This window comes from Pongo abelii, chromosome 2, assembly GCF_028885655.2.
Source record: "Pongo abelii isolate AG06213 chromosome 2, NHGRI_mPonAbe1-v2.0_pri, whole genome shotgun sequence".
Lineage (NCBI taxonomy): Eukaryota > Metazoa > Chordata > Mammalia > Primates > Hominidae > Pongo > Pongo abelii.
Window position 1 is genome coordinate 152,448,214 of NC_085928.1, and position 12,362 is coordinate 152,460,575.

The window sequence follows — 12,362 nt, forward strand, 5'->3', positions numbered from 1 at the left end:
CTGTGAATCCCCAGGGGGTTGCCATACCCTAGATCACTGCAAAGAGGCAAATAGAAGATTCTGTGATTTCCTAGATGATCTTTGCACTTAGCACAATGATATTGATTATAGTAATTGATTAATACACAAAGGAAAACATTCTGCTATGATATCATTGCCTACTTAACATCAAGGAGAAGGCATCTCAGTCACTGTGCTCTGTTTGGCTCTTAGTTAAACTCACTTGCTGCTCGTTCCCTTTAGTTTTTTAATATAATGATTTTCCTTTTCATTGAGATTCAATATCTGTTGAAAATATTTATGAACTTGATTATCTAGGTGCCAATCACTAAACCAATTGAAGGGTATCATATCCTATATATATAGATTTTTAAAGAGTATGTTTCAGTAACCTTACATCATATGCCCCTTTCATGTGAAAACCACTAGACTTTGGGTTGCTGATGAGTCTCCTCAGTGCACTTGTCATTTCTACCCAGTTAACAAGGAACATTTTTTTCTAGGAACATATTTACTCTCATGGGCACCCACTGGCGTGGCATGAGTCCTTTGTACCTTGTGTTCTGAGAATTCCATGGTCTAAATGCATTAATGTTGTTTCATTCTTGGTCCCTGCCTTGCTCCTCCAACCTCCTTCCCTCTCCGCACCAATCTCAACTCTAGACGCCCCATTCTCATACACGCTTAACTTCCTGTCTGGAGGTAGTACTGGGTAGGAATTAGTGAGTAAATCTGTAGTGAGCATTCAGGAGACAGTCTCCAGGTTTTGTTTTGTTTTGTTTTGTTTTGTTTTAGATGGAATCTCACTTTGTCACTCAGGCTGGAATGCAGTGGCTCACTGCAACCTCCGCCTCCCATGCCGAAGCAATTCTCCTGCCTCAGCCTTCCCAGTAGCTGGGGATCACAGGCACCCACCATAAGCAACCCAGCTTTTTATTTAACAAGCAGTAGTAAACACCAATTATGTCCAAAGCTGATACTAGAAGCTCAGGGCGTGGAAGAGCAGAGAAGTGAATTGGAGCGTAACAAAGTTAAGTCAGACTCGCACCTGTTCTCAGCTGCAGGGAAATGGATCCACAATGTTTAAATGCAACCATTTTGTGATTTTTTTTATTTGGTGCAGGCAGCCATTTTGAAACTAGGAACATTTTAATGCTGCACTAAACACCATTAAGCTTATGATGTTTTTATTTTTAGGTAATGTGCTAGACAGACACTTGCACCCCATCCCTGACCTTAGCCCCACCAGGGGTCAGGGCTGGGGTGAGGGTAAAGCACCCTCTGGCAAGCAAACCATGTAGAACTAAGAGTCACAAGTCAACCACACTTGTTCATCTCTTGGAGAACCATCAGTCCTGGATAATTCGTTTGTCTGTCCCTTGGCTTGCCTCTCACATTCTCTGATTTCTCCTTTACGGTAACAACGCCTACGCTCACTTACTTGTAATTAACACATAGGTTTGGCTGCTGGAGAATGGAATGGCCACTCTTGCATTTTGGAGGCTTCCTGATTATACCAACCTTGTTTAATGGGGTGTATGTGGGGAGGGAAGGAGAATGGGAATGGAACAACTCTGTGGGCTACAATTCCATTCCATATTCCCAGCTCCAGAGTGCAATGGAAATCTTCACTTAACATTTCTAACAGGCGCCTCAGCAGTGTACATACCTTATATCTATTGTCTTCAAACTCTTTTATAATAACCACTTAGAGGGACACAAGCTGACCCAGGTCTGATAGATGTAAACACAACACCACACAATACTTTGTTTCCTCAAATTATCAAAACAATTTTCGGGCTGGGTGTGGTGACCCACGCCTGTAATCCCAACACTTTGGGAGGCTGAAGTGGGAACACAGCAAGCCTGGGCAACATAGTTGTAGATGACCCCATCTCCAGAAAAAAATGTAAAAGCCAGGTGTGGTGGCACACATCTGTAGTCCCAGCTGTACAGGAGGCTGAGGTGGGAGAATCACTGGAGCCTGGAGGTCAAGGCTGCAGCAAGTCATGATTGCTCCAGAGGCTGCAGTGAGCCACGACTGCGTCACTACACTCCACCCTGAGCGATGGAGTGAGACCCTGTCTCACAAAAAGAAAAAAAATTCAAATATCAAGCAATTGAACAATTACTTTCAGAGTAATTGTCAGCAATAGATTTATAAAGCATTTTAAACAATTCATAAAGTAGAAAATGAAAGTCTCTTATAAAGAAAGGGATTAGGAATGGAGAAGGGGTGAGGAAAATCTGTTTTACTTGCAATTTTTTGGTCATTTAAAAAATGTCTGTGTTTTTACACACATGCTGGGCTCTTTTGACTTGGCTGCACAGAATGCCTGCCTCAGGAGAGACTAGCATGGGTACAAATACTGTAAAGGAAGGGATACAAAAGGAAGGAGGAGAAAATTTATGTATGAGACAGGCATGGAAATAGCCAGTCGTAAGTTTCCAAATTGGAATGTTGTCGTCATTAGGGCTGATGTGGTTTTGAAATTCTACTTCAGCCTCATAGTTGATGGCAGAGAACTGTCCTAATGGGGGATGGAGGGAGAGCCCAGCGAAGGAGCTGCCTTTGAATTCTGTCCTGTATGACTGAAAGTGGTTAGTTCAGATAAGAAAAGGCTTTTTAAAGACTGAGATTGCTAATTACCACTCTCCCTTATTCTATCCTCTCTCCTCTCCACCAGCCTTCCTGCTGCTCCTCTTACTCCCAAGCATGTGCCACTAGGAGAGGCTTCCTGTGGCCGTGCACAGGCTGTCCCCTGTACAGCGGCCCAGCTGAGGGGGCAGAGTGAGGCTGATAGGCAAACCACGCTCTGCTGGCCATGCTTTAAGCCCAGGCCTGGGCTGTCTGCTCAGAAGAAGGGGCGCCTTTTCTTGATTCAGTGGTGGGCTGACAGCTGCCCCAGGGCCCTTGCACTTGCTGTTTCTCTCTGCCTGCTTCTGCCTCGGAGGCTTTCCTTCCTCCCAGATCTTCCCCTTCATTCAGTTCTCTGCTCAGTCTCTACACCTCTCAGAAAGCTTTGCTGCTCACTATGTCCTAAACTGACAGCCCCCTCACCTTGCCTCACTCTCTGCCTCCACACCCTGCTCAGTTTTCTTCTTATTTTCATGATCTGAGTTTGTGTAATATGTGCTGTAATATACAGCTACTCATTTCTTTCTTTCCTTTGGAAATATATGTTCTATGAGGGCAAGGCCTTTGCTTGCTGCTCCATCTTCAGCATCTAGCAGAGTGCCTGGCACATAGTAGGCACTTAGTAAACATCTGTGGAATTATTAAAAGATCCCCCTTACTGCAAGCTTTCTAAGCCCAGAGTTAGGCTCAGCTCACACTATGTGTATTGACCCTGCTGGCAGAATCTTCTCTAATTAACTGACCTCCACAACCCAGAAATGCTAAACCAAAAATAGAAAACACAAAAGCTGTTGGCTGTGAACCTCGGTGACTAGGGCAGTGGTTTCTGCACTTCAGAATCAATCACTTAGGTGGGGACCTTACAAACAAAACAAAAATGATGTGTGCTGCATCCCCCATCCCCACTCCTCTGAGTCTCTGGAATGAGGCATGTTGATTTGCTGGACTAGTAATTTATCCAGAAAGAAACAACATATAACATGGGCTATTATGATAGAAAAGAGTTTCAGTGCTTTGATTTGAATTTTAAAGGTCAATTCTAACAAAGTAGTTTGTATCAAAAAGAATTCCTCAAATCTCTTCTATTAATAGCATCAGTTAGCACCCCTGCAGCTCAGCAGAGTCTGTTTAGGATTCTGTCTCACCATGTTTTCACCTTAACTGAAATAGAAGCAAATGTCAGTGCAGATATAGGGCCATACAGGTATCAAACATTTACACTCTTTGCCTGTGGCCTGAACTTTTGGAACTTAACAGATCCTTCTCCTGAAAGCCTTCTTTTAAAATGCTTAGAGTTTTGGGGAAAAAAAAGCCATAACAGCTTTTAAGACCACTGCACACTAATTTTCGACCCACTGGTGAGAGTGCAGTTGCAGAGAGAAACTCTAGTTTACACAGGCCCATGCCTACTCCTAGCACTAACGCTTGGGATGGCCCGTCTCACTGGCACACACATAGTCCCATGGCTGGCCCTGTTTGGGAAGAAGAACAGAGAGAACAGCCAAGCCTCGGGGCTGCGCCAGGTTTGTTGCAGGCCTTCTCCACATGCCCTCCCTTGAACCTGGCAGCTCCTGTAGGTGCCAAGTGACCTGACAGTCTCCCAGGGAGTGTGGAGTCTAGCCCAGTGCTGGCTGCAGACACTTAGGAAGGAAAAGAGCTCTGGGAAATGTGGGTACATGAGAGGTGGAGGAAGACTGGAGTTCAGCATCAATAACCAATGGGTGGAAGTTGAACTTCAAATGGCATCCCGCTTGATTGAGGATGGATTTCATTTTACCTAATGTGCTCAATAAGACCCTTAGGAAAGGATAGTCTTGTATTTTTAAGAGAGGTGGTTAGATATTTGTGTATGATGACACAGGAAGGTTGACCTAGTGGTAGTTCCTGCGGAAAGAACAATTTATGCCTTATTGCCTCACCTTTTCAGGGGGCTCTTATTGCAAATGTAATGCTTCCTCTCATTTGCATTCAGTGTATTTTCTTTTGGTGCAAAAACTATGTCTGGATGTATTTCATCCTTTCATCCCTTTCCACAAATTCAGAGCTCCCCTAACCCTGTCCCAGGAGGACCTCCTTACTGCTAATCCTGTGCCCGTGGTGACAGCCAGTAACATTCCCACGCTTTCTGCACATCATGTGGAAAAGTACGTTACAGAGCTTGAAATTGCTACCTGAGAGCTGTATACATCAGAAAGGATTTTCTTTCCATGTGTGTAAGGAGTCCTGTGCTTGTTTCTTCATGTGACAGCTGGGGAAGAATTGACTATGGTGGCCACCCTTGATACTTTCTCCTCTTCACCCCTTGAATGGATAATTGCCCAGAATTGTGCCATACGGGGATCTGTGACAGCCTAGCAGTGGTCCCTGGGGTGAAATGGGAAAGGAGGGCCTTTGGGGGCCCTTTTGCCCATTTCCTCAGCCCAGAGAATTGAAGAGTCTTGCTCAAGGTCAGACAGCTAGGCTTCTGACTCCCAGCCCAGTGATTTCGCTGAGGCTTCACAGGGTGCACAGTGAGAGGTGGTTGAAAGAGCCCCAGCTTTGAGTCAGATGGGCCTGGGCTTGAAGTCTAACTTTGTCATACACCAGCTGTGTGACCTTGGGCAAGTTGTTTAACCTCGCTGATCTGTAAAGAGAAACCGTACTGCTTTCCTGCAAGGTTGTTGTGAAGATTGATGTATAGAAAGTGCCGGACAGGCTGGGCGTGGTGGCTCATGCCCGTAATCCCAGCACTTTGGGAGGCCAAGGTGGGCGGATGACTTGACACCAGGAGTTTGGGACCAGCTTGTCCAACATGGTGAAACCCAGTCTCTGCTAAAAATACAAAAATTAACCAGGTGGTGGCACTTGCCTGTAGTCCCAGCTATTTGGGAGTCTGAGGCACGAGAACCGCTTGAACCCGGGAGGTGGAAGTTGCAGTGAGCCGAGATGACGCCACTGCACTGCAGCCTGGGCAACAGGGTGACATTGTCTCAAAAGGTCTCAAAAAGAAAGAAAAAAGTGCCAAAGAATAGGTGTCAATAAAAGCCATTTCTATGCTGCCTTTACTCAATGATATCCAGCCAGGATATAATAAAACACTGGCTTTAACAGGGTACAACTTTCAATGGTGTTTATTTTTTAATAGGGATCCTTGAAAACGAAAAGCCATTGAGATTTAAAAGGATGAATTTTAGTAATGGGGTGGATACCTGGGTATAATCCAGTTACAGCTCCACCTGAAGGTGTGTGGCAGAACACAAAAGAGACACCTTGGTAGTGTTGCAGGCAAGGAGTCAGCCTCAGGTGTGGAGGGTGGCCATATCTAATGGGAAACACGGAGTGCATAGCAACCAGAAACCCAAAGTTGAGATGCATGCTTGGTCGCAATAAATGACATCAGGGTGGTCTATGAGGAGGTGATGGGGCCTCAGAACCTGATCTCATATTCAGGACTTGGAGTAGCTGTAGCAGAGGACAGACGGACAAATTCCAACATGAAGTCCACTGCTTCCGCGCTGCCCTTTTAAGTCTAGCAATAATACCTTTTATATATTGAAATGTCAGTTGCCGTTTCTTATTTTCATAAGAGGGTGTTTTTTTTTTTTTTAATTATTTTTTACCAGGCACAGTGACTCATGCCTGTAATCCCAGTACTTTGGGAGGCCGAGGCAGGCGGATCACTTGAGGTGAGGAGTTCCAGACCAACCTGGCCAACTTGGTGAAATCTCATCTCTGTTAAAAATAGAAAAATTAGCCAGGTGTGGTGGCGTGCACCTGTAATCCTAGCTACTTAGGAGGCTGAGGCACGAGAGTCGCTTGATCGCAGGAGGTGGAGCTTGCAGTGAGCTGAGATCGTGCCACTGCACTCCAGACTGGGTGACAGAGGGAGACTCTGTCTCAAAAAAAAAAAAAAAAGAATTTTTAGGGGAAAAAAGCTAATAAACTCTAAGCCCATTGACAATATTCTAAATTCTGTTCCAATTATTCTTAACATACCTACAGATGTTTCATGTAATTGTAATCCATGTATGAATTCCATCTTATGTTCTGTTTTAAATATAGATATTTCCATGAAATACCATTGTATACATCCTTTACATTTTTAATACCTTTAGGATGTTTACTACAGATCACATTATAGTTCTCCATTGGAAGTATTTGGGATGCTAAGAATTTATCATGATGACAAGTTACATTATTATGAAAATATCTTTGGATTTTTTTTTCTTTCAGGTTGTTTCCTTGACATAAATTCTCCCAAATAGAATTATGAGATCAAATATATGGACAGTTTGGTGGCTCCTGTTATAATTAACAAATTTCTTTTTGGAAAAAAAAAAGACTGAGATGTTTTTCCTTACTGCACTGTCAACTCAAAGCCAGAGTAGGTCTCGTACTCCCTATTCCAGAGAGATTCATCAGATATGCATGGGCCTCTGCCCTGGACCCTGAATACACTATCTGTGTGCATCAAGGTTATAGCAAGGCCTGCCTTGAGGCAGAGGCAAGCATCCGTGCTAGGCAAGCTGACTCATGCTGGCCTCAGCCCAAGGCTGACCTCAGCCCCAGAGAGAAGGCAGAGAGGAAATGCTCCTTCTCTTTCTGCTTGGAGAACGTGTGCCCTGTATAGTAGTAGAGGGGAGCGGATGTAGAATTGGACTGGAAAAGGAATTTTCTTTGTGTAGCGTTAGCAATTACTGAATATACTGTTAGTTTTTTTATGAGAAAAGACTATTTGTTCAGACGTACACATAATCAGATTTAGAGATAACCAATTGTGCTCTATTTTGTCATTCCAAAGGAAATCAAATGAGTCAGTCACAATTTTTGTGCAGCACTAACCTCATCCCACTAGTTTATAAGTTCCATGAGGGCAGGGACCTGTCCTGGTTGCACTACCATTCTATCCCCAGCACCTGGTACAGTGCCTGGTGTGTGTGCAATACATATTTGTTAAATTAATAAATGAATGAATGCATTCCTAGAAACAGGAAACTTCAATAAATGAAACAACCTAGTTCTTTCTCTCCAGGGGACTTTCAATCCAAGCTATACATACAGCTGTTTAAAACATAGTTAACAGTGACAACCCAACTTTTGACAATAAAGTGAACATCAGCCACCTGAGTAAAACTAAGCCCATGAATTCTCTTTTGAAATTAAACTTAATCAATATTTTCTGGGAAATTACAGGATTGTTTCTTGAATTCACCTGGTGCACTTGTCCCAGCTGAAGGAATGGAGACCTGATGAGTCAGTGATGAATCCAGGGCTCTATCTCCAAATGGTCATCCATGAATTAATCATTAGACAGCAGGCAGTGCTCCACCCATGTTAACTTTCCATTTTCAAGATTATGTTTCACATAACAATGAAAATAATTTTTCTTCTAAAAATTCTCTTAAAATATGAAACTGTCGTATGAATAGGATATATTTCTATTTCTAACTGGTTGTTGTTAGTGGGTAGAAAAGCTGTTTTTTGATATGTATCATATATCTAGCCATTTTTTCAAATTTTTTCATTTTTTTTGGTTGACTCTCTTGGGTTTTCTAATTAGACTCTCATTTTTTTTTTAACACACTGCTGGATTTAATTTGCTAATATTTTATTTAAAATTGTTTACTTCTATCTTTTTAAAATTTAATTTATTTGAATTATAGAAAGTAGAGATGGAGTTTTGCTATGTTGCCCAGGCTGGTCTTGAACTCCTGGGCTCAAGCATTCCTCCCACTTCAGCCTCCCAAAGTGCTGGGATTAAAGGCATGAGCCACGGCACCCGGCCTACTTTGATCTTTATAAGTAAGATAGTTTTATAATTTTTGTATTGTATATTTTGTGGTAGGTTTTGGTATTAAGGACATGGCAAAATCATACAGTGAACTAAAGAGCTTTCTTTTTCCGTGGTCTGGAATGGTTTGAGAAGCATAGGAATGATCATATAGTGCTTATCAAGAATTGTAGTGTTCTATAACATTAGGAAATACATCAACACAATCTAGAATATTACCAAGTGATAATGTGATTATGGCAATAGATGAAAAATAAAACAAAATAAGTAGATTTTCAAATAAAAATTCCAAGTATAAAAACAGAAGAAAACTACTGAAACCTATTAAAGACTATGAATTACAATCAGCAACATCATATGATGGAATGAAAAATTAAAATCAAGGATTAAAATCCCCCATTAAAATCAAGGACAAAGCTGGAATATCCACAGTCACCACTATTACTCAATATTTTCTGAAGGCTTTAATGTAATAAGACTTCCTTTCCATAAATTTAACAACTGGTGTAATTATTGGAAAAAAGGATAAACTTTTTGCATTATACCTGGAAAATGTAAAAGACTTCACTAAAAGCATGAGAACAATTAGAGATTTTAACTCAATTGCTGAATACAAGATAAATATGCCCAAATTTTTAGTTTTCTTTTATATTAGCAATTGTCTAAATAGATATGGTGGGAAATAACCCATTCACAATAGTGACAAAATTATGAAATAACTTAGAACAAATTCAATGATAAAGGTACAAGAATTGTATTAAAAGAAATGTTAATATTTTATTAAAGAACCTAAATAAATAGAACATTACACCATACTCACGGAAAGAGAGATTTAATACATACATAATAATTCTTAACAAATTAACAAACACATTTAACAAAATCCAAGTCAAGACATGCAGATATATTTTCTTTGGACCTGGACAAATGATTTAAGTGTTTGTATGGAATAAAAATATGCAAAGGTTTATCGGATAAATTTAGAAGAGTAGTGAGGGAGCTCCTGCCTTACTGGAGAGAGAATAACACTTACTATAAAGCTACTAAAATCAAAACAATAGAATTGCAACTCAACTGCAATAGAATCCAGAGACAGACTGATTATATTTGAGAACTTGTATCATTGATGTAGTTTGGATATTCATTCCCATATTTGATCCCAATATTGGAGATGAGGCCTACTGGGAGATGTTTTGGGTCACAGGGGCAGATCCCTCATGAATGGTTTGGTGTTGTCTTCACAGTAATGAGTGAGTTCTTGCTCTGTTCGTTCCTGTAAGAAATGATTGTTAGAAAGAAGCTGGCACCTACCCCCTTCTCTCTTGCTTTCTGTCTCACCATGTGATATCTGCACATATTGGTTCCCCTTCCCTTGCCACCATGAGCAAAAGCTTCCTGAAGCCCTTGCCAGAAGTAGATGCTGGTGCCATGCTTCTTGTATAGCCTGCAGAACTGTGAGCCAAATAAATCTCTTTTCTTTATGGATTACCAAGCCTCAGGTATTCCTTTATAGCAACACACATGGACTAAGACAGTCATGAAGTTTGTGTTTCAATTAAGTGGAAAAGGATGTTTATTAAATGCTGTTGGCATAATTAGCTGTTTGTATGAATAGTTAGAAGAGTAAGGTCCAGAGTGAGATTGCTTGGGCTCCCATCTGAGTTTTGTATCTTAGTAGCTTGAGAGTAGATGTATAATCTCAGTTTGGTGGAGACTTAGTCCACAGCAAGTGGACTAACAAACAGGCTTTCCTCAGCATTGCTGGTGAGAGTGTGACCTGCCACAATCCTTGGGAAAGTTAAATCAGTGGGTAAATCAATAAAATTAAACTTGCACCTTCCTTTTGACCCAGCAGTTCCACTTTTGAAAATCCAGAAATAAAAAATACCAACAATTAAAGGGTAGATGCATAAAGAAATTTGTTGCAATGTTTTTTGTTGTTGTTGCACCTTTTTTTTTTTTGTAGACCACATGCTCAGGAAAAAAAACCCACAAAATAATCTGAAGGGTTATTTATTTATTTATTTTTTGAGACATAATTTCATTCTTGTTGCCCAGGCTGGAGTGCAATGGCACGATCTCAGCTCACTGGAACCTCTGCCTCCCGGGTTCAAGTGATTCTCCTGCCTCAGCCTCCCGAGTAGCTGGGATTACAGGCACCCGCCACCATGCCTGGCTAATTTTTGTATTGAAAGATTCTTAAATAAGGAAATGGATGAACAAGTTATGGAATATTATACAACTCTACTAAAGAATAAATTACGCATATATGTGTTGACCTCGAGTGACAAAAACCAGTTCCAGAATAATGACATAACCGTTAACATTTATTGAGCAATTACACCATGCTAAGCCATTTAGATGTGATGTCCTTGTAAAACACTGTTGCAAGGGTTCTCTCTCAGCCTTCTCTGCATCCTCCTCCTGGGTATATCCTGGGCTTTGGCTTTTTCTGCTTTGTTTTATCTGTCTTCCAGAAATGTACTGTCCATTGGTTGCCTTCTCTTCTGTTCTCTTTGATGTTTTAAATTTATCCACCCCTACCACTTTTAAAAATATCAGAAATATCTACACAGTGATGGTGTCTGGAACAGCAGGGGGCAAATGTGTATGTTTGGTTCACTCTCTTGAGCCAGAAGGCTTTAATTTCATGTTGTTAAATAAGAAACAGGGAAAAAAAAACAGCCCTACATATGCATGCATTGATTTATATAGATTTGTATGAGGAAAGAGGAAGATACCAGAGGTAAACATGAGAGTTAACATTTGATTTGACACATAGGAAACCATTGTCCTAGAGTGGAAAGCCCTGATGATTTTGTAAATGACATTGTTTCACTTACAATTGTGGATAAAACCTGAATCAACAGGCACTCTGTCTTTTGTCATCATACTACTTTGTCAGTTTTGAATTATATACTCACAAAGAAGGCAGGGTCCCATAACTGCTAAAAACAAGTTATCTTAATTAAGGCATTCAAGCCAGATGAAGTCTTTTAACATCCCAATAGCTCAGACTAAATCATATTGTTTTAGGACTTGTCAGCTAGGGCTGCCATAACAAAGTACCATATGACTGGGTGGCTTAAACAACTGGCATTTATTTTCTCACAGTTCTAGGGCAGAGAAGTCCCAGGTCAAGGTCTGGTAGGGTTGGTTTCCAAGGAGGGTTCTCTCCCTGGCTTGCAGACAGCTACCTTTTCACATGGCAGAGAGAAGGAGCTCTGGGGTCTCTTCCTCATCTTATAAGGGCACCAGCTCTACTGCATCAGAGCCCTACTCATATGACCTCATTTAACCTTTATCACTTCCTCTCAAGCTCTGTTTTCAAATACAGCCACATGGGGATTAGAGCTTCATCACAGGAATTTTGTGGGGGACATCATTCAGTCCATAGCAACTATTCCTCAGATTTTTATTTTAAATTTAAAAAAGATCTATCGAAAAAAGCCTGTAAGAAAAGGAAAAAGAAGTTACATTTATGTACACCTTGGTGAAATATACTGAGAGCATAAGGAGATTTTAAAACTCCCTTAGTCCTCTAAACATGTATATGTTTGTAAAATTATTTTTGTTGCTTTTCTGCTAGCCAGTGGAATAAGCTCATTAAAAGTCAGTGGAGCAGCATGTCCCGTTATCAGCACACTAAACCACAGGATTAACGAATATTCTAGCAAAAGCAATCACATTTATTAATGTCCCCATGGAGCTGTGGTCTGAAACAAAAAACTTAACCATAATAATTTGGTATCCATTAATCAAATAAATTAATTCTTCCATCTACTGTTCCTAGTCTACTTCAAATTTCCCGATAATAAAAGGGGGGAAAAGGGAAAAGAAATAATTTTATTTTTAAAAAGAATAATATTGGGAAAAGAATAAACCCAAAGGAGTGTAAACAATTAATTTGCATTAGTTGGCAACTCATGATTCTGGCAAAACCACATGCAAAGA